The sequence below is a fragment of the Narcine bancroftii genome, chromosome 3 (genome assembly GCF_036971445.1).
Source record: "Narcine bancroftii isolate sNarBan1 chromosome 3, sNarBan1.hap1, whole genome shotgun sequence".
Taxonomy (NCBI): Eukaryota; Metazoa; Chordata; class Chondrichthyes; order Torpediniformes; family Narcinidae; genus Narcine; species Narcine bancroftii.
In genome coordinates, this window is record NC_091471.1 from 2,527,323 (window position 1) to 2,554,167 (window position 26,845).

Consider the following 26,845-nt stretch of genomic DNA (forward strand, 5'->3'; position numbering starts at 1 on the left):
ACAAGGCATCCTGTGGATACCACCATAGGTAAATAGGGGTCTGAACGGGCCGAACAGGTAAGGTAGAGAGAATTGGGACCAATTGGATAATACAAAACCACAAATTGCTAAGAGACGAATTAGAATTGTAAGGGAGAAAATAACAGTGCAGAAAATGCCATCGTGTCTGCAGAGGCGACGAGACAGAAATTAAGCAAAAAGTTCCCAGTATCTAAAAATGATATCGTAAAAGCTATGAAAAATGGGAAAAAAGAACAAACAAATTGTTAACCAGAGGAAGCTGTGCCTCTTCACACACCGGCCAACTGCAGTCCCTACATAATGAGCTCTGCCATCCAGGTGTTACCCGCATGGCTCATTTTGTCAAGGCCCGCAATCTGCCCTACTTCATGGAAGGCGTCACGGAAATGACCAGGTCTTGCCAGGTCTACGTGGAATGCAAGCCACACTTCTACCATCCTGCAAAGGTGCACCTGATCAAATCATCCAGGGCCTTCGAACAGCTTAGTGTCGATTTGAAGGGACTTTTCCCCTCCACAAACGGGAACACTTTCTTCCTCTCTATTGTTGATGAGTGCTCCCGCTTCCCGTTCTCCATTCCATGTCATCAAGGCCCTTGATTCCATTTCGCCCCATTCAGGTCTCCCACCTACATTCATAGCGACCGGGACTCATCCTTTATGAGGGACGAGCTACGTCAGTACCTGCTGCCGAGGGACATCACATCCAGCAGGACTACTACCTGCAACCCCAGGTTGAAAAGGAGAATGCCACGGTCTGGAAGGCTGGAAGCAGAAAGGCCTTCCAGACTCCTGCTGGCAGGATGATCTCCCCATCTTGCTCCATTCAATTCAGTCGCAAACCACAGCAGTAGAGACTCACACTCAATCTCATGGTCCAACCCTGTGGGGGGCCGACAGCTCCACCATCAGGACCTACAGCACCCGCAGGGCACAGATCCAGATCGGGAAGGAGAAGTTCGACCGGAGGTTCATCTTAGCTTCCGTGGGCACTGTGCTGGTAGAGGCCGACTTCCTCAGAGTTCACAGCCTACTGGTTGACATGAAGGGCAAAAGGCTGGTCAATGTCTGAATGTTCCACATCTTCCAACTGGACACAGCAGAAGCCCACATGCCCAAAATCGCCACAGTAGCCGCCGCCAGGGACGAGTTCAACGAGATCCTCCACAAATTCCCCACCATCTGAGACTGTTGTCATTCAAATTCAGCATGCCCCTTTAAGGGGAGCATGGGCTCAGTCACCTGGTACATTTTGACATCATAATCGCTGCCCAGGGTGCGTGCTGGAAGGGATGCTGGAGTCAGAGAGAAACCTCTGATGACGCCATTTCACCATGTCATGTGTACCATTGAAAGTGGCTTCCAGGAGACTGGGTGCTGCAGATCCCTGATCTAACACTTCCATAAATAAAGGAATCAACAAAACTTTGAATTCTTAAAAAAAGTCTGAAGGGAAACCATCTTCTCCAGGAGATTTATAACTTTGCCACAAACTCAATGCTTCCCTGACCTCTTTTGGGTAAAAGAAGAATTTAATTCGACTTGTCATTCCAAATCTAACCTTGGAGGTTTCATTTGTGATAAGAATTTGTCTATTTTATTAATATCTTCTTGAGATTCTGATTGGTTTAGCTTAGAATAAAATGGTCTAAAGGCCTCATTAATTTCATGATGTTTATAACTAGTCACATTCTTATCTGTTTTTATTGCATTAATCATTCTTGAGACCTGTTCTGCTTTCAACTGCCAAGAAAGGACTTTGAGCTCTTTCCCCCAATTCATGATACTTCTGTTTAGTTCTTGTTAGCACTTTTTCCATTTTATATGTTTGTAATGTATTATGTTCAAGTTTTTTTGTGAACAAGTTGTCAATGTTTTTCATCAGAATTCCTCTTTTCGAGGACTTTTTCCCAAATTGGTTATTTCTTTTTCCAATTTTTCCACCTCTCTTGCATTTTCTTTTTTTAATCGTGAAAGTATAACTTATAATTTGTCTTTTTAAATATCAAAGCATCTCATATAATAAATTTATTAGTAGTTGAATTACAGTTGGTCTCACAAAATAATTGAATCTGTCTTCTAATAAAACAACTTTTCAGCGACGACGAATTGAAACGCCATCTATAGACCAATTTTTCTTTATCTGGCACCATGAATGCCATTATTGAAGGAGAGTGATCTGATAAAATTCTTACTCTACATTCAGCTTCTATTATCCTACCTTGCAATTGAGTTGACACTAAAATTTTAATCTATCCTAGAATAGGAATCATGTCTATTTGAAGAAAAAGAATAATCTCTTTCCCTTGGATGAATTTGTCTCCAAGCACCCTCTAAGTTTAGCTCTCTCATTAGCACCAAAGTGACTTTTGCCACTTTTGTCCTCATTCCTGGTCTTGTTGATCTATTGAAAACTGGATCTAGTCAAAAATTAAAATCTCCTCCTACTAAAATATTTTCATATGCATTTGCTAGGTTAAGAAATGTTTCTTGAATAAATCTCTCATCATCAATATTTGGTGCACATATGGTCCAGGATTCCATGTAGATTTAACAATGCACTATAGTGTACCCTACCTGCAGCATCTGTTACTACATTTTGTACTCTAACTGGAATATTTTCATGTATCAAAATTGCTACTTCTTTTGCTTTAGAATTAAACAAAGAGGCAAAAACCTGTCCCACCCAATCTCTTTTTAACTTTTGATGTTCTTTTTCAATGAAGAGGGTTTCTTGTAGGAAGGCCAAATCCATTCCTTTTTATTGATATGCGTCAATACTTTCTCTTCAATTTCCTGTTTAGCCCATTAACATTAAAACATGTATTTCCCTGCATTATTCATCTCTACAGAGGTATTTCACAACATCTACCTGTTCCACCTTCACCTCACCCCACGTCTACTCCAATAAATTGCTCAAATTTTATCCTCTGTGGTAGAGCTAACACTTTCCAGCATGATCCTTGTATTATGTCTTGCTCCTCTTCATTCTCTTCATCCTTTTCATCCTCTTCACTGTCACTTTCCTCTCCAATTTTTTTGCTGGAGGGAGCTGTATTTGCTGCCAGCAGAGAAGCCTGTGGCTCCTTCAGCTGCCACTTGAGCCTCTTCTGATTCGCGCACACGCGATTTTCTGCGCATGGGTGATGGATCTTCTTGTTGGATGCCATCTCCTCAATCCAGTGGCAGAAATGCGGCTGCACAGAAGGCTGTTCACACACCAGTCCCAGGTTTCATTTGAATAGGAGGCCTCTCGTCACAATCTTCTTACTCCAGTCGTTGGACTTCAGGTAAAGGTTTGTTTCTTTTTGCAACATATTTATGTGTTCTTGTACAAGATCACAAGATAAAGGAACAGAAGCAGGCCATTAGGCCCATCGAATCTGTTCCGTGACTCTACAACAAGCTGAACTATGCTCACACATAGTGCCAATTTCCAGCCTTTTCCCAATATCCCTTGATACCCTTACGAATGAGATACTTATCCATTTCCTGTTTAAACTCTCCCAGTGATCTGGCCTCCACTGCTTTGTGCGGCAGTGAGTTCCACAGATCCACGACCCTCTGACTAAAGAAGTTCTTCCTTCTCTCTGTTTTAATTGGATAACTTCTAATTTTAAGACTATGACCCCTTATCCTCGATTCACCCATCAAGGGAAACATCTTATCCACATTCACTCAGTCAAAACCTTTCAATATTCAAAATGTCTCCATGAAATCCCCTCTCATTTTCCTAAACTCTAATGAATACAACCCAAGAGCTGCCAAACACTCCCCATACGGCAGCCCCTGCATTCTAAGAATCATCCTGGTAAATCTTCTCTGCACCCTCTCCAACAAATCACATCCTTTCTAAGATAGGGGGCCCAAAATTGTACACAGTTCTCCAAATGGGGTCTCACCAGTGCCTCATAGAGTCTCATTAACCCCTCTCTACTCTTATACTCTATTCCTCTTGAAATGAAGGCCAACATAGCATTTGCCTTCTTCACTACCAATCCCACCTGGTTATTAACGTTTAAATTTCTCTGCATGAGGACACCCAGGTTCTTTTGCACCTCCGAGGATTCCATTTTCTCCCCATCCAGAAAGTTCTCTGCCTGTTTATTTCCACTGCCAAAAAGTAGAACTGAAAGCTTCTCAAAATTGTACTTAATCTGACATATTTTTGCCAAGTCTCCCAATCTGTCTATTATCCTTCTACAACTTTACAGTTTCTTCAACACTTCCTGCTCCGCCACCTAACTTAGCTGTTCAAAAAATCCTAGATTTTCTACAAACTCGCTCTCCTGTGATCCAGTAATTTCCTGTCCTTCCCAATCCCTTTCCATATTAAAATCTTCCATAATTGTTTTGATATTATCTTTATGATATGCCCTTTGTATTTCTATCTTGATCTCATAGTCCACTTCCCGGCTGGTGTTTGGGGGCCTGTATCTAACTGCTAATATGATCTTTTTACCCTTGACATTTCTTAATTCAACCCATAATGATTCTACCGCCTTCGATCCTCTGTCCCTTCTTTCTATTGATTTAATGTCATTACTTACCATCAGAGCCCCTCCCTCCACCTCTACCCTCCTGTCTATCTTTCCTATAAACTGTGTATAATTGGATATTGAGCTCCTAATTACGCGCCTCTTTGAGGCATGTTTCATTAATGGCCACAATTTCATACCTTTTTAGTTGAATCTGAGCAACAAGGTCATCTACTTTGTTTCTAATGCTAAGTGCATTTAAGTTTTGTTTATCATTTATATCAATGATTTAGAGGAGGGTGTTGTTAACTGGGTAAGCAAATATGCGGATGATATGAAAATAGGGGGAGTGGTGAATAGTGAGGTAGATTTTCTTGGATTACAGAAGGATTTGGTTTGTTTGGAAGAGTGGGCTGAAAGATGGCAGATGGAATTCAATGTAGACAAGTGTGAGGTGTTGCATTTTGGTAACAATAACCAGAATAGGACATATACAGTTAAGAGGAGGGCATTGAGGCCCGCAGAGGAGCAAAGGGACCTGGGGGGGTTATAGTACAGAGTTCACTGAAGGTGGATTCCCATGTAGACAGGGTGGTTAAGAAGGCATATGGTATGGCGGCCTTCATAAACCATAGTGTAGAGCATAGGAGCTGGGAGGTGATGCTGCAGCTGTTTAAGGCATTGGTGAGGCCAGGTTTGGAGTACTGGGCTTAGTTCTGGCTACAAATTATAGGAAGGATATAGATAAGGTGGAGAGGTGCAGAGAAGGTTTACAAGGATGTTGCCTGGCTTACAGCATCTGGATTACAGGGAGAGATTAAGGAGACTGGGACTTTATTCAATGGAATGTAGATGACTGAGAGGGGATTTGATAGAAGTATTTAAAATTATGAAAGGAATAGATAGACTAGACATAAACAGACTCATTCCCCTGAGGGCAGGGGAGGTTGGAAGAAGAGGCCATGAGTTAAGGGTAAGGGGACAACAGTTTAGGAGAAATATTAGAGGTGGCTTTTTCACTCAGCGAGTGGTGGCAGAATGGAATGATCTTCCGAATGAGATAGTTGGGACAGGGTCCCTTCTGTCATTAACAGAAGGTTGGATGTGTACATGGAGGTGAGGGGATTGGAGGGTTATTGGCAGTAAGCGGGAGATTTGAGCTAGTGGAGTTGTTCTAGTGAAATGATGCGGACTCGAAAGGCCGACATGGCCTGTTTCCGCTCCGTAAATGGTTATGTATAGTGCCCGTTAGCCTGTTATCAATGTCGTTTGTGCTGTAATTCTGTTGAACAGATCTTTCTCCCGTCTGCTCATCTGCCTTTCCTTTTGTTGCTATTGACCATCTCTTTATTATTAATTCCTTCCTCTGTTGTAACTCCCTGTCTCGCTGCTGTCTATTCTCTTCATTCTCATTTTGATTTCCCTCCCCCTGCAAAGCTCCTTCTAATACTATTTTGTCATCACTTGGCATTTTGTGCTTTGCTTAAAGGGAAGATAATAAACTAATTCCCGGGAGGGTTGGGTTCTTGCGTCCTGACTGTACCACATCATGTGACGTCCCCCACCATTTTCCATCCTGTAGATTTCTGTGATTCCACACTAATCTTATTGAATTTCACATCTCAGGCACTGACCCAATAATTTCTCTTTTCATAGAGCCATAGAACACGACAGCACAGAAACAGGCCCCTTCAGCCCTTCTAGTCTGGGCTGAACCATTTTTTTTTGCCAAGTCCCACTGACCTGCACCCAGTCCATAGCCCTCCACACCCCTCCCATCCACGTACCTGTCCAAACTCTTCTTAAATATTTTTTTTTTAATTTTTTAAATTTTTTATTTTTCACACCATAAATCACATTAGCCATGATATACACTTTTTCTTTTTCACACATATACAGTGACTTTTTCTCCCCCCCACCACTCCTCCCAAGCCACTCCCCCACCACCCCCTCTCATCCATTTTAGGTATACAATCTAGGTTGCATTAAGCCAGTCAGACAATGTTGTCATTCAACAAAAATACACCAGAAATTCTACTGAGTCCATTCTTTTCTTTCCTTCTCCTTCCATCAACTTAGGTAATGTTTGTCCCCGGTAGGTTTTCGCTATTGTATTTAATGTAAGGCTCCCATACTTGTTCGAATATTTCAATATTATTTCTTAAACTATATGTTATTTTTTCTAATGGAATACATTTATTCATTTCTATATACCATTGTTATATTTTCAAATTATCTTCCAATTTCCAGGTTGACATAATACATTTTTTTGCTACGGCTAGGGCTATCTTAACAAATCTTTTTTGTGCATCCTCCAAATCAATTCCAAATTCTTTGTTTTTTATGTTACTTAGGAGAAAGATCTCTGGATTCTTTGGTATATTGTTTTCTGTTATTTTATTTAATATCTGATTGAGATCATCCCAAAATTTTTCTACTCTCTCACATGTCCAGATTGCATGTCCCATTTCTTTTTTACATCGAAAACATCTATCAGATACTGTTGGGTCCCATTTATTTAACTTTTGCGGTGTAATGTATAGTCTGTGTAACCAATTATATTGTATCATACTTAGCCTCGTATTTATTGTATTTCTCATCGTTCCAGAACATAATTTCTCCCATGTTTTCTTTTTTATCTTTATATTTAAATCTTGTTCCCATTTTTGTTTAGTTTTACCATTTGTTTCCACATTCTCCTTTTCTTGCAGTTTAATCTGAGGCGCCTGCAAGCTCACACCAAGACACAAGAGAAACTTGTCCGTGAACTACTCTTTGCAGACGATGCCGCTTTAGTTGCCCATTCAGAGCCAGCTCTTCAGCGCTTGACGTCCTGCTTTGCGGAAACTGCCAAAATGTTTGGCCTGGAAGTCAGCCTGAAGAAAACTGAGGTCCTCCATCAGCCAGCTCCCCACCATGACTACCAGCCCCCCCACATCTCCATCGGGCACACAAAACTCAAAACGGTCAACCAGTTTACCTATCTCGGCTGCACCATTTCATCAGATGCAAGGATCGACAACGAGATAGACAACAGACTCGCCAAGGCAAATAGCGCCTTTGTAAGACTACACAAAAGAGTCTGGAAAAACAACCAACTGAAAAACCTCACAAAGATAAGCGTATACAGAGCCGTTGTCATACCCACACTCCTGTTCGGCTCCGAACCATGGGTCCTCTACCAGCATCACCTACGGCTCCTAGAACGCTTCCACCAGCGTTGTCTCCGCTCCATCCTCAACATCCATTGGAGCGCTTTCATCCCTAACGTCGAAGTACTCGAGATGGCAGAGGTCGACAGCATCGAGTCCACGCTGCTGAAGATCCAGCTGCGCTGGATGGGTCACGTCTCCAGAATGGAGGACCATCGCCTTCCCAAGATCGTGTTATATGGCGAGCTCTCCACTGGCCACCGTGACAGAGGTGCACCAAAGAAAAGGTACAAGGACTGCCTAAAGAAATCTCTTGGTGCCTGCCACATTGACCACCGCCAGTGGGCTGAAATCGCCTCAAACCGTGCATCTTGGTGCCTCACAGTTTGGCGGGCAGCAACCTCCTTCGAAGAAGACTGCAGAGCCCACCTCACTGACAAAAGGCAAAGGAGGAAAAACCCAACACCCAACCCCAACCAACCAATTTTCCCCTGCAGCCGCTGCAACCGTGTCTGCCTGTCCCGCATCGGACTTGTCAGCCACAAACGAGCCTGCAGCTGACGTGGACTTTTACCCCCTCCATAAATCTTCGTCCGCGAAGCCAAGCCAAAGAAGGAATATACATATTTGTTATAAATCTTTTGATTAACATTGTATCTGTAATCACATATTCAAGGTTACTTCCCTCTGGTAAACTCAAATTGCTTCCTAATTTATCTTTCAAGTAGGATCTCAGTTGGTAATATGCCAGCGCTGTATCTCCAGTTATATTGTACTTATCTCTCATTTGTTCAAAGGATAAGAATCTACTTCCTGAAAAACAATTTTCTATTCTTTTAATCCCTTTTTCTTCCCATTCTCTAAAGGAAAGGTTATCTATTGTAAAAGGGAGTAGTTTATTTTGCGTCAATATTAGTTTTGGTAATTGATAATTTGTTTTATTTCTTTCTACATGAATCTTCTTCCAAATATTGAGGAGATGATGTAATACTGGAGAACTTCTATGTTGTACCAATTTTTCGTCCCATTTATATAATATGTGTTCAGGTATCTTTTCCCCTATTTTATCTAATTCTAATCTCGTCCAGTCTGGTTTTTCCCTTGTTTGATAAAAATCTGATAGGTATCTTAATTGTGCGGCTCTATAATAATTTTTGAAGTTTGGCAATTGTAAGCCTCCTTGTTTATACCATTCTGTTAATTTATCTAGTGCTATCCTCGGTTTCCCCCCTCTCCATAAAAATTTCCTTATTATTTTCTTTAACTCTTTGAAGAATTTTTCTGTCAGTTGTATTGGCAATGCCTGAAAAAAGTATAATATCCTTGGAAAAATGTTCATTTTAATACAGTTTATCCTTCCTATCAGTGTTAGTGGTAGATCTTTCCAATGCTCTAAATCGTCCTGTAATTTTTTCAATAGTGGATTGTAATTGAGTTTATATAATTGGCCTAGATTTTTGTTTATTTGTACACCTAGGTATCTTATTGCCTGCATTTGCCATCTGAATGGAGATTCCTTCTTAAATTTTGAGAAATCCGCATTATTCATAGGCATTGCTTCACTTTTATTTACGTTTATCTTGTAACCCGACACTTCTCCATATTCCTTCAATTTCTTATATAATTCTTTTATTGATAGTTCTGGTTCTGTTAAGTACACTATAACATCATCCGCAAATAGACTGATTTTATATTCCCTGTCTTTTATTTTTATTCCTTTTATATTATTATCTATTCTTATCAATTCTGCTAGTGGTTCTATAGCTAGCGCAAACAATAAAGGTGATAGTGGGCATCCCTGCCGCGTTGACCTGCTTAAGTTAAATTGCTTTGATACATGTCCATTTACTGTCACTTTCGCTAACGGTCCCTTATATAATGCTTTAATCCAATTAATATACTTCTCCGGTAAACTGAATTTTTGCAATACTTTGAACAAATAATTCCATTCTACTCTGTCGAAGGCCTTCTCTGCGTCTAAAGCAACTGCTACTGTAGGTGCTTTATTTCCTTTTACTGCATGAATTAAGTTAATAAATTTACAAATATTGTCTGTTGTGCGTCTTTTTTTGATAAATCCAGTTTGGTCTAAATTTACCATTTTCGGTACCTGTTCTGCTAATCTGTTTGCTAATAGTTTAGCTATTATCTTATAATCTGTGTTTAGCAAAGATATTGGTCTATATGACGCTGGTGAGAGTGGATCTTTCCCTTGTTTTAGTATCACTGTAATTATTGCTGTTTTACATGAATCTGGTAAGTTTTGTGTCTCATCAATCTGGTTGATTACATCCAGGAGGGGCGGTATTAATAAGTCTTTAAATGTTTTGTAGAAATCTATTGGAAATCCATCCTCTCCTGGTGTCTTATTATTTGGTAATTTTTTTATTATCTCTTGTATTTCTACTGTTCCAAATGGTTCTGTTAATTTATTTTGTTCCTCTATTTGTAGTTTTGGTGGTTCAATTTTAGTCAAAAATTCATCTATTTTCCCTTCTTTCCCTTCATTTTCAGTTCGGTATAATTGTTCATAGAATTCTCTAAAGTTTTCCTTAATTTCTTTTGGATTATATGTAATTTGTTTGTCTTTTTTCCTTGATGCCAATACCATTTTCTTAGCTTGCTCTGTCTTAAGCTGCCATGCTAGGATTTTGTGCGTTTTTTCACCTAGTTCATAATATTTCTGTTTTGTCTTCATTATATTCTTCTCTACCTTATATGTTTGTAATGTTTCATATTTTATTTTTTTATCCGCCAATTCTCTTCTTTTAGTTGTATCTTCCTTCATTGCTAATTTTTTTTCTATGTTTACTATTTCCCTTTCCAACTGCTCTGTTTCCTGATTATAGTCCTTCTTCATCTTGGTTACATAACTTATTATTTGCCCTCCAATGAATGCTTTCATTGCGTCCCATAGTATAAACTTATCTTCCACTGATTCCGTATTTACTTCAAAATACATTTTTAATTGTTTATCAATAAATTCTATAAAATCCTGTCTTTTAAGTAGCATGGGGTTTAATCTCCATCTATACATTCTTGGAGGGATGTCCTCTAGCTTTACTGTCAATATTAAGGGTGAATGGTCCGATAGCATTCTCGCTTTATATTCTGTTTTTCTTACTCTATCCTGCATACTAGCTGATAACAAAAATAGGTCTATTCTTGAGTATGTTTTATGTCTAGTCGAGTAGTATGAGTATTCCTTTCCTTTTGGGTTTTGTTTCCTCCATATATCCAAAAGTTTCATTTCTTGCATTGATTTAATTATAAATTTGGTTACTTTGTTCTTCCTGTTAATTTTTTTCCCTGTTTTATCCATATTTGGATCCAAATTCAGGTTGAAATCCCCTCCTATTAGTATGTTCCCTTGCGTATTAGCTACCTTCAAAAAGATATCTTGCATAAACTTTTGATCTTCTTCGTTAGGTGAAAATATATTAAGTAGATTCCAAAACTCTGAATATATCTGACATTTTATCATAACATATCTCCCTGCTGGATCTATTATTTCCTCTTCTATTTTAAATGGCACATTTTTGCTAATTAATATAGCCACTCCTCTTGCTTTTGAATTATACGATGCTGCTGTTACATGTCCTACCCAATCTCTCTTTAATTTCTTGTGCTCCAATTCAGTTAAGTGTGTTTCTTGGACAAATGCTATATCAATTTTTTCCTTTTTCAGTAAATTTAGTAGTTTCTTCCTTTTAATTTGGTTATGTATTCCATTAATATAGTTCAGCGTAGCCATTTTATATTTTGTTTATCTTCTCTTTCCATTTTTCCATCATTACCTTTCCTCCTTTTCCATTTCTGTTTTCTTATTTTCAACTCTTTATAAAACAACATTCCTACAACATCCAACATTTTCCTTATTCTCCTATTTATATCTTATTTATCCCCAATCTCCCCTTCACCTCCTGAGTTGTCCTTTATCCCTTGTCGGACAACCACATCTCCCCTCTCCATTTGGATTTGCGAATCCACTCGCAAGCGTCAACTGATTTTGCAGTGACCGCTATTTCCCCCCACCCAGCCCCCCCCAGAAAAGATTTCACTTTTCATATGTCACAAAGGTCACTCTTTTAATTCCCTCCTTATTCTCCCTATTCCATTACCTTCCCTTATTAATTCTTGTCTATACTATCTATATTTTCCTCTAAGTACAGATACATTCACGTATGCACCTTGTCTCTATTCACTCTTATACCTCTTCACCCACATACATATCAATCGTGATCATTTTTACTCTCATTACCCGTCTTCATCCCTCAGTCTATTTTTGTCTTTACCCACATACATATCAATTGTGATCATTTTAACTCTCATTACCCGTCTTCATCCCTCAGTCTATTTTTGTAATTGTTCTGCAAATTTTCGTGCTTCTTCTGGATCCGAGAATAGTCTGTTTTGTTGTCCTGGAATAAATATTTTCAATACCGCTGGATGCTTTAGTATAAATTTATACCCTTTCTTCCATAAAATCGCCTTTGCTGTATTGAACTCTTTTCTCTTCTTCAGGAGTTCAAAACTTATATCTGGATAAATGAAGATTTTTTGCCCTTTATACTCCAGTGGTTTGTTGCCCTCTCTTACTTTTTCCATTGTCTTCTCCAGTACCTTTTCTCTTGTAGTATATCTTCGGAATTTTACTACAATAGATCTTGGTTTTTGTTGTGGTTGTGGTTTAGAGGCCAATGCTCTATGTGCCCTTTCTATTTCCATTTCTTGCTGTAGTTCTGGACATCCTCGGGTCTTAGGGATCCACTCTTTTATAAACTCCCTCATATTCTTGCCTTCTTCATCTTCCTTAAGGCCCACTATCTTTATGTTATTTCTTCTGTTATAATTTTCCATTATATCTATTTTTTGAGCTAGTAGTTCTTGTGTCTCTTTAGTTTTTTTATTAGATTCCTCCAATTTCTTTTTTAAGTCTTCTACCTCCATTTCTGCTGCTACTGCCCGTTCTTCCATCTTGTCCATTTTTTTCCCCATTTCTGTTAAGGTCATATCTATTTTATTCACTTTCTCTTCTGTGTTGTTTATTCTTCTTCTTAAATCATTAAATTCCTGTGTTTGCCATTCTTTAAATGACTCCATGTATCCTTTAATAAGAGCAAGTATATCCTTTACCTTGCCTTTCTTTTCTTCTTCTATTTCCCTGTACTCTTCCTCTTCCTCTTCTTCTTCCTCTGGGTTGACCATCTGTTGTTTCTTTGTTGCCCTTTTCTTCTCTTCTTTCTTGTTTTCATTGTCTTCTATGTTCTCCTCTTGCTGCAGGTGTTCTGCAGCTGTCATTGCCGGCTGTGGAGATCGACTCCCCAGCTGGTCCCCCCTCCCTTCGGTGTGTTTTTTTTCATGCGCATCGCGCATGCGCGACTCCTCGCACATGCGCGGTTGCGCACTTTTACTCGGCTCTGCGAGCCATTTTTGTAGTCCTATTTCTACCGACCTGAGGAAGCGGGCTTCTCTCTCCACAGCGGGCCTCTTCGGACAGGTAAGGCCTTCTCCTTCTTCCTCCGTTGTCTTCTCTTCCTCTCTTCTTACCGTTGATTTTGATTTTTCTTTTTTTGTCGCCATCTTCTTTCCACCTTTATACTCACTTTTCTTTAACTTTTATTTCTGTGCCTTTGTATTTTCTCTTGTTTTTCCCGACTTTTCTGGAGAGGGCTGGAGTTCACCGTCCGGCCACTACTCCATCACGTGACTCCTCTCTCTTCTTAAATATTAAAATTGAGCCTGGATTCACCATTTCATCTGGCATCTCATCCCACACATCCACAACTCTCAAATGTTCCTCCTAATGTACCCCCTAAATTTCAGACCTTTCACCCTTAACCTATGTCCTCTAGTTGTCTCACCTAACCTCAGTAGAAAATGCTTCCTTGCATTTACATTACCTCAGAATCAGAATTTATTATCATGAACAATTCACAAAATTAATTGTTTTGAGGCAGCGTCACAGGGCAAACATTTATATAAACCACTTTCCAACAACAAATAAAAATAGTGACCAAAAAGTCAAAGTGAGGCCATGTCTGTGGTTCACTGATCATTCAGGAATCTGATGGCAGCGGGGAAGAAGCTGCCCTTGTGCTGCTGAGGGCTTGTCTTTAAGCTCCTGTACTTTTTCCCCAGAGGTAACAGAGTGAAGAGGACATGGCCTGGGTGGTGGGAGTCCTTGAGGATAGAGGCGACTTTTTTAAGGCACCATCTCATGTAGATGTTTGGTGCCTGTGATGCCATAGGCTGAGTTAACAACCCTCTAGACTTTATTCTTGTCCTGAGAGTTGGTACCTTCATACCAGGCAGTGATGCAATCAGCCAGAATGCTCTCCACGGTACACCTGTAGGATTTTACAAGTCTTCGGTCACATACCGAATCTCCTCAAACGCCCTCATAATCTATCCCCCTCATAATTTTGTTTACATCTATCAAATCTCCCCTCCTGATGCTCCAGGGAATAAAGTCCTAACCTGTTTAACCTTTCCCTGTAACTCAGTTCCTCAAGTCCTGGCACCATCCTAGTAAATCTCCTCTATCCTCTTTCTATCTTATTGATATCTTTCCTGTAGTTCAGTGACCAAAACTATATACAATACTCCAGATTTGCCCTCACCAATGTCTGATACAACTTTACCATAACATCCCAACTCCTATACTCAAAATGCAATACGGAAATTGCTGGAGAAATTTAGCAGGTTCAACAGTGTAGTTTATACAGCAAAGATAAAGAAAAGATACATCACCGATGTTTAAGGCTTGAGGCTTTCATCATGGTACCATCTTTGCTATATGAAGGACACTGACTTGCAGAGTTTTTCCAGCATTGTGTTTCTACTTCAACCGTGGTGTTTGCCGACTTCCGTGTTTTACCGTGTATGTCCCACCAAGGTTTGTCCTCCCAAAGTGCAACACCTCACACGTGTCCACATTAAATTCCATCTGTAATTTTGCAGCCCATTTTTCCAGCTGGTCCAGATCCATGCACAAGCTTTGAAAACCTTCCTCACTGTCCACAACTTGGTATCTTTTAAAAACTTGCTGATCCAATTGACCACATTATCATCCAGATCATTGATATCGATGATAAACAACAAATGGTCCCAGCACCAATCCCTGAGGCACATCACTCGTCACATGCATCCAAATACTTGAATATCTGACAGAACACCTTCCAATAACTTAGTTACAACTGATGTCAGGCTCACATGCCTATAATTTCATGGAATATTCTCAGTGTCTTTTTTAAACAGTGGAACAGTGTGAGCTATCCTCCAATCCTCTGGAACCACACCTGTGGCTGAGGACATTTTAAATATTTCTGCCAGAACTCCTACAGTTTCCACACTTGCCTCCCTCAAGGTCTGAGGGAATATCTTGTCAGGCCCTGGTGATTTATCCACCCCTATTTGCTTTAAGGCAGCAAGCAGCATGGACAGGCTTTTCTTCCCAAGTCATCTCTACTGGTCAAGTTGACTTTCTGGGCGAGTTCTTCCCAACATCTTCCTATCCATATTACAGTTCAAATGTCTTTTGAATGCTAAAATCATGCCTGCTTCTATATTAACCTGTGGCTTCTTGTTCTAGAATCATCCACCCTGGGATAAAACATCTGTAAACATTCCTTGCCCCCCTCATGGAACACAGAACATTAGGATTATAATCAGGCTTATTGAACTGTGCATGTACAAAATGTTTTGGCTTGTGGCCGCAGGGTTGTGCATTACAGGCCATCACTGCTATAAGTTACAATTCCATATATGCAAGATTTTAAAAAAAACCATAATACTGTAAAACTTACCAAACAGGCAAGGCAGCTGATGAAGAAAGTGTATGTTAAATTCAGGAAGCAAAAAAGAGGGAGAACTCGTGAGAATTATACAGTATGAATTAAGAACAGACTGAGTTGAGTTAGAAGGGACATGAGAAGGACCTGGCAGGTAGGTGGAGTATATTTAAAACTTGGGTATCTTCCTGACAAAGTCATGGTAGTTGTTGAACAACTACGCTCTCAAGCAGCAGTTACTCACCAATAATTTGTACACAAAGAGCTGTTTTGGATTTGGCAGAAGCATGCAGATCCGCACCGCATCAGAGCCTTGTTCCAAACATGGACCAAAGAAATGAATTCCAGAGAGGAGGAGAGTATAATTGCCATGGAGCAATTCAGTTCTGCAGCATGGATACAAACCCTTCTGGCCAACTCATCCAGAGCACAAAGGCAGTATTAATTCGTTTGGCCCAAATGATCCCATGAAATTAAGTCCAAAAGAAGAAGGTTGTGAATATCAGCCATCCAATCCTAGGACATTGCACTGAAGCTCATGAGCAGAGTGTCTTAGGCCCAACCATCTTCAATTGCTCGATCAATCACCTTCCACCCTTCATTAGGCCAGAAGTGGGTTGTACATGATATTCAATTCCATTCCCAACTCCTTCACAAATGAATCTACTCATGCCAGTGTGAAAGGAGATCACTCCCTAATTGTCCCTGGGTCGATCTCCTGGAACACCTTCCCAATGGGAGTACTTTCACCAGATAGACTACTGCTGTTCGCAAAGGCTGCCCACCACTTTCTCAAGTGCCTGTCAGGACAGACAATAAATGCTTGGCTTTCTGGCAACGCCCTGATCTGTTTGTACGTCATTGGGTAAACAAAGGAGTACTTGGGCCATGACAGATACCTGATTTAAAGCACAATTGCAAAGAATGTTATAAAACAGGAACTGGGTGTGACTGTAGAAAGATTTTTGGTGTGACAGTACAGTTGATGACAGAGAGATCAATGAATCCGAGAACCAAGGAGTACGTAGTGTGAATAAAAACTCTCACGACTGGAGGGAGAACAAACACTTTTATTAGCTTTTAACCATATAACCATATAACCACATTGACCACCGCCAGTGGGCTGATAACGCCTCAAACCGTGCATCTTGGCGCCTCACAGTTTGGCGGGCAGCAACCTCCTTTGAAGAAGACCGCAGAGCCCACCTCACTGACAAAAGGCAAAGGAGGAAAAACCCAACACCCAACCCCAACCAACCAATTTTCCCCTGCAACCGCTGCAACCGTGTCTGCCTGTCCCGCATCAGACTTGTCGGCCACAAACGAGCCTGCAGCTGACGTGGACTTTTTTACCCCCTCCATAAATCTTCGTCCGCGAAGCCAAGCCAAAGAAAAATATAACCATATAACCACTTACAGCACAGAACAGGCCAGTTCGGCCCTACTAGTCCATGCCGTAGCAAATCCCCACCCTCCTAGTCCCACTGACCAGCACCTGGTCCATACCCCTCTAGTCCCCTCCTATCCATGTAACTATCCAGCCTCGACCACGTCTGCCGGAAGCTCATTCCACATCCCCACCACCCTCTGCGTAAAGAAATTTCCCCTCATGTTCCCCTTATAATTTTCCCCCTTCAATCTTAAACCATGCCCTCTAGTTTGAATCTCCCCCACTCTTAATTGAAAAAGCCTATCCACATTTACTCTGTCTGTCCTTTTTAAAATCTTAAACACCTCTATCAAGTCCCCCCTCAATCTTCTACGCTCCAGAGAAAAAAGCCCCAGTCTGCACAACCTTTCCCTGTAACTCAAACCTTGAAATCCTGTCAACATTCTCGTGAACCTTCTCTGCACTCTCTCTATTTTGTTTATATCTTTCCTATAATTTGGTGACCAAAACTGTACACAGTACTCCAAATTTGGCCTCACCAATGCCTAGTACAATTTCATCATAACCTCCCTACTCTTGAATTCAATTCTCCGATTTATGAAGGCCAACATTCCAAATGCCTTCTTCACCGCACCATCTACCTGAGTATCAGCCTTGAGGTTAATATTTATCATAACTCCTAAATCCCTTTGTTGCTCTGCACTCCTCAATTGTCTACCATTCAATGTATATGACCTATTTAAATTTGCCTTTCCAAAATGCAGCACCTCACATTTATCTGTATTAAATTCCATCAGCCATTTCTCAGCCCACACCTCCAGCCTTCCTAAATCACCTTTTAATCTACGGTAATCTTCCTCACTGTCCACAACACCACCAATCTTTGTATCATCCGCAAACTTGCTTATCCAATTCTCCACCCCTACTTCCAGATCATTAATATATATAACAAACAATAGTGGACCCAGGACCGATCCCTGAGGAACTCCACTAGTCACCTGCCTCCAATTGGACAAACAATTTTCTACCACTACTCTCTGACACCTCCCATCCAACCATTGCTGAATCCATTTCACTACCTCCTCATTTATACCTAATGCCTCCACCTTTTTTCCTAACCTCCTGTGGGGAACTTTGTCAAAAGCTTTACTAAAGTCTAAATAGACAACATCCACAGCTTTCCCTTCATCAACCTTTTTTGTAACCCCCTCGAAAAACTCAATCAGGTTTGTCAAGCATGATCTACCCCTGACAAAACCATGCTGATTACTCCCTATCAATCCCTGTACCTCCAAATATTTGTCAATACCATCCCTCCGAACACTTTCCATCAACTTGCCCACCACAGACGTCAGACTCACGGGCCTAACTAAGGGTAGGGTCTCATAGTAATCTTTGGAAGGGTTCCGGGTTTAGGCGGGCAACCAGGGTTATATGTGCATAGATGGTGGCGGAGCTGGGAGCTGGGGCCAGCCATCAGCACAATTCCCTACCAGTGAATCCCAGTTCACTGCATTCACCCCTTCCTGTAGAATTTAGGGTCTGTAAATGAAGGCAGAGAACATGGGTTCAGAAACAAATGGTAAAAAAAATACACAGTTATTTACAACTTTACAGATTTAAGTGGTCCGGGCTTCTGGAGATCCTGGTAAAGCGCCTTAGCACCGGGGGGCCTTGGACTCCTTGGGTCTCCTGGTCCCCTTGTGAGGGAGGAGAGGTTGGCTGGGTCTCTGGCTTAACGGTGGAGGGGGATGCACTTTCCTCCTGAATCAGATGCCCTGAGGCCCTGACGAGGGGTTGCGAAAATGAGTTCTATGGCTGTCAGGGCACTTAAGGCAATGGACCCTCTGTTCCAAAGGGTGCCAAGTCCCTGATGGACATGGTGCCTTCCCTGCCATCTGGGTACTCCACATAGGCGTACATGGAGCAGTTTCACCCTTTCCACCAGGGGGTCGGTCTTGCTTCTCCTCACGTGCTTCCTGAGAAGGACTGGACTAGGAGTGGTGATCCAGGTTGGGTGCGTAGTTCCCGATGCCGACCTTCTCTCGAAATTGAATAGGAGCTCGTGAGGAGTAGCATTGGTCATGGTACACAGTAGCAACTAGATAGAATGGAGCGCCATAGGGAGGACTTCCTGCCAGTGTGAGTCTCCCTGCACTGTCTGCTCTCTCCCAGCAATGCCCGCTCTCTCCCTGCGGTGACAGATCTCTCCAAGCAATGCCGCTCTCTCCCTGCACTGTCTGCTCTCTCCCAGCAATGTCTCCTCTCTCCCAGCAATGTCTCCTCTCTCCCTGCACTGACTGCCCTCTCCCTGCAGAGTCTGCTTTCACCCTGCAGTGCCTCTTTGCTCCTCACAGAGTCTGATATCTACCAGCACTGACTGCCCTCTCCCAGCACTGTCTGCTCTCTCCTTGCACTATCTCCTCTCACCCTGCAGTCCCTGATTTTTCTCTGCACTGTCTGTTCTCTCCCTGCAGTGGGTCCTCTTTCCATGCAGTGACTGCTCTCTCCCTGCAGTCTATGTTATCTCCCTGCAGTGTCTCCTTGTGAGAAACAGAAGTACCTTCACAGATTTCGCTCGAGACAAAAATTGAGAACAAAGAACATTTATTGTACAACAGTGCAAAGTTGGGTGCTTCCCTGTATTACCCTGGGAATACACACACATACTGGGGCTCACCCAACTTTTATACAGTTCATTTCAGTGTAGAGGTACCCTCCCCCACCTCTTAACATTCTTCTGCCTCCTGGATTGGTTTGACCCATTGAAAGTGTCTTCGTATAGACCTATTTCTTTATTGAATGTTGATTATAAAATAATAGCAAATCGACTTGCTAAGTATTTACCTAAATTAATACATGTTGATCAAACAGGTTTTATTAAAAATAGAAATACTTCAGATAATATTCTTCAATTGATGCATATCGACAGCAGCCCAACCATCTTGCGCTTGATGCGGAAAAAGCCTTTGATAGGGTCAAATGGATTTTTTATTTAAAATATTGGAGAAGTTTAAATTTAGCCCTTTTTTTATTGGTAGGGTTAAAGATTTATATACGAACCCGACTGCTAGGGTGATGACAATGGTCAAGTTTCTTCATCATTTAAATTGACAAGGTTGTCCATTGTCACCAGCCCCATTTGCATTGGCTATTGAACCGTTAGTTCAAACAATAAGGCAGAATGAACAGATAAGAGGGATGAGAGTTATGGATGAAGAGTATAAGATTAATTTGTTTGCAGATGATGTTTTGATATATTTAACAAACCCAGAACAATCATTGCCACATTTATGGGAATGTTTATTACAATATGGAACATTATCTGGATATAAAGTTAACTGGGATAAGAGTGAAATTGTGCCAGTCAGAGAAGGAGATTATTCAGACTATAAAAACATTATAAAACTGAAATGGTCAGATAAAATTAAATATATAGGAATAATTGTAAATACTGAGTATCGATCTTCATACGTTAAATTATGTTCCATTATTAAAAAAGATTAAAGCAGATTTAATTAAGTGGAAAGATCTTCCGTTAACTTTAATTGGTCGAGTTAATTGTATTAAGATGAATATTTTTTTCTCGTATTCAATATTTATTTCAATCAATACCGTGTTCTCTTTCAAAGTTTCTTTCAGGATTTAAATAAAGTTACAAGAGAATTTTTATGGAAAGGTAAACTACCACGGGTAGCATTAAATAAACTTACTTGGAAATATGCATTAGGTGGGCTTCAATTACCTCATTTTCAAAATTATTATGAAGCAGCCCAGTTGAAATTTATTAGTAGATTAATGGATTTCGCCCAGCCCCTGAGTTGGGCTAAAGTTGAGATGGCCTGTATTTCTCAAGTTCAGGTGTATCAATTTATATTTCGATGGAATGTAAATTTTTTGAGGGAATATAATATGCCAATATTAAAACATCTATTAAAACTATGGATTAAAAAAAAATAAGATTTTAGGATCAAAAGGTAAATTGTCAATTTTAACTCCATTATATAATAATCAGCTTATTTCTTTTTCAATGTTTAATAGTCATTTAAAGAGTTGGGATTCTAAGGGTATAAAAATATTACAAGATTGTTTTGTAATATTTTGTAATATTTCAATCAATTGAAAGAGAGTTTTGATATTGGTGAAAATTCTTTATTTGTTTATTATCAACTTCATCGAGTATATTAGGGGCATATAGATTCAGTTAAGTCCAAGATTCAGCAAATAATTTACAGTTTACTCTGTACCCCTCTGAAGATTCCAATTCAAATGGCAATTTTTTATGAATCAAAATCGCTACTCCTCTTGCCTTAGAATTTGAAAAAGAAGAAAAAAACATGACCAACCCAATCTCTTTTCAATTTCAAATGTTCTTTTTCAGTCAAATGTTTTTCTTGTTAAAAAGCACTATAAATTTTCATTTTTTTTATATAGGCCGATATTCTTTCTCTTAATTGGATTATTTAATCCCTGAACATTAAAAGTTGCAAAATTCAATTTAGACATCTTTTTAAACTACTAATATATGTACACACTATAAAATAATGCTCCCCTCTATAATTCTTCCAAAAAGAAACCCCTCAACAGAAAAATACAAAAAAAACCCACCCAAAGGTAGTAATACCCTAAAAATCTGGGTGTGGTAAACCCACTAACGGCAGATGACATAGAAACATAGAAGATAGGAGCAGGAGTAGGTCATTCGGCCCTTCGAGCCTGCTCCGCCATTCAATGAGATCATGGCTAATCTTAAAGTTCAGTACCCCATCCCTGCCTTCTCTCCGTAACCCCTAATTCCCTTATACTGAAGAAATAGATCCAATTCCCTCTTAAATATATTCAATGAACCTGCCTCTACTGCCCTCTGTGGCAATGAATTCCACAGATTCACCACCCTCTGGGTATAAAAATTCCTCCTCATCTCGGTCCTAAATGGTTTGCCTATTATCCTCAAACCATGGCCCCGGGTTCTGGATTTTCCCATCCTTGGAAACATCCCATCCGCATCCATTCTGTCCAGTCCTGCCAGAATTTTATAGGTCTCTATGAGATCCCCTCTCAATCTTCTAAACTCCAGCGAGTACAATCCCAATTTGCGCAATCTTTCCTCATAAGGCATTCCTGCCATTCCAGGTATCAGCCTGGTGAATCGCCTCTGCACTCCCTCCATTGCAAGAACATCCTTCCTTAGATAAGGTAACCAAAACTGCACACAATACTCCAGGTGGGGTCTCACCAAGACCCTGTACAGCTGCAGTAAGGTATCCTTATTCCTATACTCAAACCCTCTTGATATCAAGGCCAACATACCATTTGCCTTTTTAACTGCCTGCTGTCCTGCATCCTCACCTTCAGTGACTGGTGCACAAGAACCCCTAGGTCTCTCTGCACTTTCCCATCTCCCAATCTATTGCCATTCAAATAGTAATCTGTCCTCTGGTTTGTATTACCAAAGTGGATAACCTCACACTTATCCACATTGTAGTGCATTTGCCATGTATCTGCAAGTCCCCCAATTTATTCAAATCACACTGGAGCTTCCTGACCTCCTCTTCAGTGCACACAACCCCTCCAGGCTTCGTGTCATCTGCAAATTTGGAGATATTCCGTCCAATCCCCTCATCCAGATCATTAATGTAAATTGTGAACAGCTGGGGTCCCATTACAGATCCCTGTGGCACCCCACTGGTCACCGCCTGCCACTCAGAAAACGAGCCATTTATCCCAACTCTCTGTCTTCTACCTGCCAGCCAGTTCTCAATCCACATCAATACTTTTCCCCCAATCCCATGAGCCATGATTTTGTAAGCCAGTCATTTATGAGGGACCTTATCGAAGGCCTTTTGGAAGTCCAGGTACACTACATCCACTGGCTCTCCCCCATCTATTTTACCTGTCACCATCTCAAAGAATTCCAATAGATTTGTCAAGCACGATTTACCTTTTGTAAATCCATGTTGACTCCGTCCGATCCCTTCTCTGCTAGTCATATGCTCCGCTATTACATCCTTAATAATGGATTCCATCATTTTGCCCACTACTGATGTAAGGCTCACCGGCCTATAATTCCCCGCGTTTTCTCTACCCCCCTTTTTAAATAGTGGGGTAACATTAGCTACCCTCCAATCCATGGGTACTGATCCTGAGTCTATCGAGTTCTGTAAAATAATTCTTAAAGTATCTGCTATCTGAATGTCCACTTCTTTAAGTACCCTAGGATGTAGATGATCAGGCCCTTGGGATTTATTGGCCTTCAATCCCTTCAGTTCCCCCAAGACCATGTCCTTAGAGATACTGATTTCTTTCAGTTCCTCCCTTGCATTAGTCTCTATGTTTCCCAACATCCTTGGGAGGTTATTTGTATCCTCTCGTGAAAACAGAACTAAAGTATGAATTTAATTGGCCTGGCATTTCCTTATTCCTCATTATATATTCCCTTGATTCTGACTACAAGGGACCTACTCTGGATTTCACCAATCTTTTCCTCTTGACATTTCTATAAAAGCTTTTGCAGTTGTCTTAACCTTCCATTTTTGTCCTCAGTTGCACTTGGCACAGGTAGCAATCCAGAGATCACCACCCTGGTGGTCCTGTTTCTTAGCTTCTGTCCTAGCTCGCTGTAATCCTTTTTTAGTACCTCCTCCCTCTTTTTATCTATATCATTGGTACCAAGACATCAGGCTGCTCGCCCTCTCCTTTTAGAATACTCTGGACCTGATTTGAGATATCCCATATCCTTGCACCAGGGAGGCAGCACACCATGCAGGCATACCTATCTGGCTCACAGAATCTCTTGTCTGTACCTCTGACAATGGAGTCCCCAATGACCACTGCATTCCTCGTTACCTTTTGTACCACCGTGCCATGCTCAGTGCCAGCGACCTGGTCACTGCGGCCAGCTTCTGTCAGGTCATCTCCCTCAACAGCATCCAACACAATATACCTGTTGCTGAGAGGGGTAGTTACAGGTGTGCTCTCCATTTTCCTGGTATTTTTCTTCCCACCCCTGACAGTTACCCACTTACCTGACACATCTGGTCTCGGGTTAACTATTTCCCTGAAAGTTGAATCTATTAACTCCTCACTCTCCCTTACCAGCCACAGGTCATCAAGCTGCAGCTCCAGATCCCCAACTCAGTTGTTAAGGAACTGCATCTCAGTGCACCTGACGCAGATGTGGCTATATGACTATCAAAGTTTTCAGTGTCATCCACCCCCCCCCCCCCAGCCAGATACATATTTATTATTTAATTAAACACAATCAAATATAGTCCATATATTCAGCCCAACTACTCCAAGCCTAACGACTGCTCCGGATCTTCAACATCAAGAAGACTTTGTGTCAACTCTTCTTTCTTTCCATACTTTCTATACCCATGTCGATCTCCATTTCCTCTCCTCTTAGGAGACAACAGAGGAGAAGACCCATTTCTTCACAAATCCAGCAAAGAATTAGCAAAAACCAAAGCATCATGGTCATTCTCAAAAAACTGAGATTGTAAATTTCCATAAAAAACCTTCAAAATTGCAGGATAACGAAAAGCAAACTTGTAGCCTTTTCACCACAAAACATCTTTGGCCGTATTAAATTCTCGTCGTCTTCTAATAACCTATTGGCTCAAATCGGCAAAAAAGAACACTGTTATTTTGTACCATTAATGGAGACCGATTCTGCCTTGCTTTCTGTACTGCCAAACGTAAAATCGTTTCTCTATCTTGGTATTTTAAACAACGAACCAAAACTGCTCTCAGTGTTTGTCCTGGAAGTGGTTTTCTTCTCAGAGGTCTGTGAGCCCTATCCAGTTCCAAGCCTTCAGGAAAAAACTCTTTACCCAGCACCTCTGGGTTCCAGTGCTTAAAAAATTTTATAGGGTCGACACCTTCAATGTCCTCTGGAAGTCCAATCATTTTCACATTATTCCTTCGGCTTTGATTTTCCAATGAATCAATCTTCTTCCTTGTGGTGCACTGTTAGCCAGAATCAGACACCCACAAGGTAAAAACTGTACAACAGGCTTTAATCCACAAAGACTTCCACAGAGCCAGGCTGGTTGTGGCTGCAACAACTCTGAGTGAGGCCTCGGGAGGCCGGCGCAGGCTTATATCCCAGAGGGTGATTGACACCTGACTGGGTGGCGCTTGATCCATTCAGGCCGACTGATTGACAGCCGGCCAGGTGTTGTCCTGTCCCCTTACACTCCTGCAGGTAGAGAGGTTGCCCCCTGCAGTAGGCCGGTGCTGGACCACCACATTCATTGAATCTCTTTTATAAATTCCCCAATCTACAAAAGAACCTTCCATTTTTTCCTTTTTTTCTCTATTTTGTTCTACCTGATTTCGACATTCAGAAAACGCTGTTTCAATTTTCTTAAAATTATGTTGGACAGTATCAACTGATTTTATATATCTATTAATATCACTCTTAACCACAGTCATTTCCTGTTTCACAGTTGACATTTCATCACACAGGGTATTAAAATCATTGATTCACTTGAGCTCATATTTGCTTTGACATATTATACATTTGACAAGCAATTCCTTCCAAAACAGTAAACACTGAATCTATTCCAGAATCCACCTCCACTTTTTGACATCTACCTCCTTTAACTACAGGCTCCTCCTCCTGGACAAATTCCAATAAGGTAAGTTTCTCTTCTTCCTCAGTGATCATAGGTCCTTTGGCTGAACGGCTGTGGGTCTGGACACCCGACGCCGGCGTTCGGACTCCCCCACAGCCCATACTTTATCCAGCAATTTGCAGACCCGAGATTCCCCAAGCAGGCCAGGCAAAGTCGTCGGATGCGCAGGAGTATCCTCCAACGCTACACTGCATGCCACTGGGCCGCCCAGTGAGTTCATGGGTTCGTGGGTCCCCTTGTCGGCCGTGCCGCCTGCGCGCACGGCTTCGCATGAACACGGGTCGGCAACAGCCGAGCTCATCAACATATCGGCGCCATTTTGAAGAGGCAGGATCGGCGCCAGAGTCAAACTCGAACAGGCTGGAGTCCTCTGAGTCTTGGAGACTCCCAACGACGACTCTGTGGATTCAGCTATGGAGGTAGGCTTCAATTCTTCCGCACTTTTGTATGGTAATTTTTTCTGAAGTTGAGGTTTAAATTTTTTCACATTAGATGCTATCATAAATCACTGTTATTTAAACAACTGTAAATATTATTTTTAACCACTTTTATGCTTTTTAAAAACCGGGTATTTAGTGATCCAGCTGGGGGAAGGTGGAATACACGTCTTTCTTCTACGCTATCTTGCCACGCCCTCCCACCTCCCCCCCCCATCTGTTTATTATCAACTTCAATATTTGGTAAAAAATATGTATGGTAGAGAGATGATTTTACCTGTATTGACGGAATTCAAGTCTTTGATTTCTTCTATACCAAAAAGGGGTTATATTTCTATTATGTACCAAGTATTACAAGACAATATGGATACGTCAGAATGGGAGAAGTCTAAGCTTAAATGGGAAAATGATTTAGCTTTTGTTTTTCCTGAAGATTATAGGGCAGATACGTGTCATGTTAGTGTTACAAATTGATGAAAGTGCGGTATGGAATGGTTAATTATAATTTTTTACATCAGTTGTATTTAACCCCAGAGAAATTGAAAAAATATGGTTTTAGTCATTCGGATTCTTGTTTTAGATGTGGTGTATGTACTGGAAAAATTATATAATTTTAAGTTACCATTAGATTCATCTATTTTTTTAATGGGTTATATGATTCCTTTAAGGGGATTAGGGTTGGATAAATTTCAAATTGCATTCATATATTTAGCATTGTCTGGAGCTCAAAAATGTGTAGCAATTACATGGAAAGATAACCCATAATGCGATGGCATAATATTGTTATGGAAAAAATTACATTTAATCTACATGACAATTTTTTTTTGTTAATAAGTGGATACCATATTTGGAATATATGCATTTAGATATATTTTGATTTATTATATAATTTTAGTTTCTGTATATATTTTTAGCTCTCCTTAAGAGATTTGGCTG

General features: G+C 40.8%; 1 protein-coding gene across 1 annotated transcript in view; it reads right to left on the reverse strand.

Moving 5' to 3' along the window:
- Nucleotides 1-16,241, reverse strand: part of LOC138756931 (apolipoprotein L3-like) — a 50,044-nt gene extending 33,803 nt beyond the window's left edge. Inside the window, exon 1 of the mRNA XM_069923380.1 lies at nucleotides 15,688-16,241. The gene's annotated coding sequence lies outside the window, so the exon portion shown is untranslated. The remainder of the gene's footprint in view (nucleotides 1-15,687) is intronic.
- Between the last annotated feature and the right edge of the window lie 10,604 nt (nucleotides 16,242-26,845).